The 3559-nt window shown below is 37.7% G+C and overlaps 1 pseudogene; it reads left to right on the top strand.

Moving 5' to 3' along the window:
• Positions 1-2037: 2037 nt before the first annotated feature.
• On the top strand, positions 2038-2389 carry LOC102854548 (annotated as a pseudogene).
• Positions 2390-3559: the final 1170 nt, after the last annotated feature.

The raw sequence follows: 3559 nt of genomic DNA, 5'->3' as shown, positions 1-3559 counted from the left end.
AAGTGCTTGCTGCAGGAGATCAAAGATGACAGTCTTCAAAATGGATTATATTTAAATATAAAAAAACAAAACTCCTAACCACTGGATCAATAAGTAGCATCATGATAAATGGAGAAATGTTGTCAATAATTTCACCTTTACTTAGATCCACAATCAACACTCTTGGTGCCAGCAGTCAAGAAATCTGTTAGGAAAATCTGCTGTCAATCATCTCTCCAAAGTGCTGAGAAGTAACAATGTCAATTTAAAGACTACAGTGTACTTGATTCAAGACAAGTTTTTTCAATTACTTGTTGTGTATCTAAAAGTTGGACAATGAATAAAGATGACAGGAGAAGAATCAATGCCTTTGAGCTATGGTGTTGGAGAAGAGCACTGAATATCCTAAAAGAACTGCCAGAAGAACAAACAAATATGTCTTGAAGAAAATGCAACCAGAAGGCTCCTCGAAGGAAGGATGGTGAAACTAGGTCTCACATACTCTGGGCATGGCGTTAGGAGAGGCCAGACCTTGATAAAGATATCATGCTTAGAAAGGAGGAGGGTCAGCAAAAGAGAGAAAAACCCTCAATGGAATAGACTGACACAAGGACTTTGTCAGTGGGCTCACATATATCACAGACAATGAGGAAGGCATAGGATTGGGCAAGGTTCAGATGTGTCATGGTAGACTCAATAGCACCTAACAACAACAACAATGAGTTTTTACTGATTTCTGCTTTTTTTCTGTGTTCTTTACAATACCTACTGAGGCATCTATACTGGGGGCGAAAAAACGTTAAGAATATCAGCATTTAAATAATTCATTTTTACTAAAAACTTGTACCAAGTTTTATACATATTTATTATTGCCCCAAGAGTCTTGGTGGTGCTGTGGTTAAGGTATTTGGTGACCAATCAAAACGTCAGTGGTTCAAACACATCAATCACTCTAAGGGAGAAAGAAGAAGAGCTCTGCTTCCATTGAGATTATAGACTTAGAAACCCTAGGAGGCAGCTCAATTCTGTCCTAAAGAGTTGCTGTGAGTTAGAACCAGCCTGATGGCAGTGGGTTTGGAAAACTGGAACTAACCCAATCACAAAATGGGCACAGAATATGAATAGACACTTCACCAAAGAAGACATTCAGAAAACAAACAAATACATGAAGAAATGTTCAAAATCTCTAGCTATCAGAGAGATGCAAATCAAAACACCTATGAGATATCATCTTACCCCAGCAACAGCAGCCAAGTTCAACAGGGCAAAAAACAACAAATGCTGGCAAGACTATGGAGAGGTTGGAACTCTTATTTACTGCTGGTGGAAATATAAAATGGTACTCAGCCATTTTCCAAAGTGTTAAAGGTCCCCAGAAAACTAAAAAGTGAACCATTATATGACTTAGCAATTCTAAATATGAGCTCTAGTGGTAAGAAGCTATGTTGCAATCCCAAAGGAGCACAGTTTGAATTCGCCAGCTGCTCCATGAGACATGGATGGACAATCTCCTCTCATGAGATTTACTGCTTCTGAAAACCCAATAGAGGGTCAGCTATAAACAGGCTCTGACTTGACAGCATACAACAACAACAATCAAAAAGTCTTGAAAGTAGAAACTCATAGACTAATTATATTGCAACATTACTCACAATAGCCAAAAGATAGAAACAACTTAAATGCTCACCAACAGTGGCATTTTAAAAAACTCAAGCCCATTACCTTGGAGTCACACTTGACTCATAGATGACCCTCCACTGGCTTTCCAAGGCTGTAAATCCCATGAAAGGAGATTGCCTATCTTTCTCAATCAGATCCACTGGTAGAACAGACAAGCACCACCTTGGGTTGAGCAGCACAATTCTCTATCCAGTAGACCACCAGACAGATACAAGTAAATGTGGTAAAAACAATGACATAATCCTCCAACAAAGAATGAAGTTTGATACATTCTGCAGTATGTACAGCATTTGAAAGCCTTACATTGGCAAAATAAGTCAATGACAAAAGTCCAAATACTACATAAAAAGACCAAAGGAGGAATGTCAACTATTCAACATGGAGGCGCAGGTCGATAAACTGGAACTGATGTTCCAGAAAGCTGACTCTGATCTGGATTGCATTCTATATAGGCTGGAATATGAAATTAAGAACAATCATCCTGATTCAGCTGGGGAGAAAAATCCAGTTACACCCTTGAAGGAATTGTCAGCAATAAAGTCTCGCTGCACGCTTTAAACCACTTGCTGATGAACAGAAAGAGACTAAGGGCCGGATTTGTGTTACTTTGAAAAAGACTATGACCATGATACAAGAACTACAAAAGCTAACAGACCTAGAGTTGTCACCACTGACTGAAGAAGAGAAAACTTTGGAAAAACAGTTTAAGTCTTACATGCCAGACTTGTGAAGAAACAGACTTGCAAAATAGAGGACTCAAACAGATCAATTCCAGAATCATTTAGGAAGGTGGATTGCCAACACTTACTGAGCTTGGGTGGATGACTGGATAGTGATCCTTTTTAAAGGACAGATGTTAAGAGGAAATGCAGATACGTGGGTAAAGCATAGATAGATAGACAGATATACACACATTTCCACTTAGTCTTAATGTTTCAAGTAAAATAAAATCTTTAAGCTATTTTTAATCAGTGTTCTTTAGATTTAATCAAGATGTATAATATGGATGTCTTGGTGTACTGTACAATGTTTTCATACATTTAGTCAAACTATACTTCCAAAATAAAAAATTATTGTGTTGTGAAAAAAAAAAAAGACCAAAAAAAAGGGCAAATGTGTAGAGAACAAAGCGTTATCAATGATTATCAGGAAATGGAAAGAGGAAGGGGGAAAGGGTTGGTTAATGGTGATGGGAAAATCATGTTGAAAGAGGGTAGGTTTGTATAGCTGTCAATACGATGCATTTCTACCTGTAAAAAAGTTGGGTGACAGATACATTCAACAACATAGAGTGGTTGCTAAGGTGGCTGATGTTTAAGAAAACACCTCATGGGATTTTTTTTTTCTTCTTTGGAGATTTAGGAACATGGTTTCCTGGGACATTCCAGTTACTTGGCCTAATCTGTTAAGTGCTTCTGTTCTACCTACCAGCTAGCTCATTGTGCAGTGCTCAGGGCTTTAAAGGTTTATAACTGGCACAACAATTGGTTTTTACTCGTCTAGAGCAAGAGAGGAAGGAGGAGAGTCTTAAATAAGATAGGGAATATATGAATAATAGCCTCCCGGGACAATTACCTCCTTTGCTGAGACTAAAACTAGATAGAGCCTGACTAGTATTACCAAACTTGATTAAAGACTGTAATGAAGAATTCAGATCAAAATGAGGAAAGTACAGAACAGCAGTTCAAATTCTCATGGATACTGGATTTTCTGAAGCCATCAAGGGTGAGTGAACACCTGAAACTTATGCCCTAAGATAATCTTTAAGCTTTAAACTAAAATAATTACTGAAGTCATCAAACTAAACAAGTTTCACATAACTAGTGGGAAAAAAAAGGTCCACTTTCAGCTTTATGTTCATTTAAGAATAAAGATCTAACTGATAACAGTAACTCAGAAG

This window comes from Elephantulus edwardii, unplaced genomic scaffold (assembly GCF_000299155.1).
Source record: "Elephantulus edwardii isolate Elephantulus edwardi_28Jun2011 unplaced genomic scaffold, EleEdw1.0 scaffold00073, whole genome shotgun sequence".
NCBI lineage: Eukaryota > Metazoa > Chordata > Mammalia > Macroscelidea > Macroscelididae > Elephantulus > Elephantulus edwardii.
Note: the sequence above shows the minus strand (reverse complement) of the source record. Positions and strands in the feature narration are given on the sequence as shown.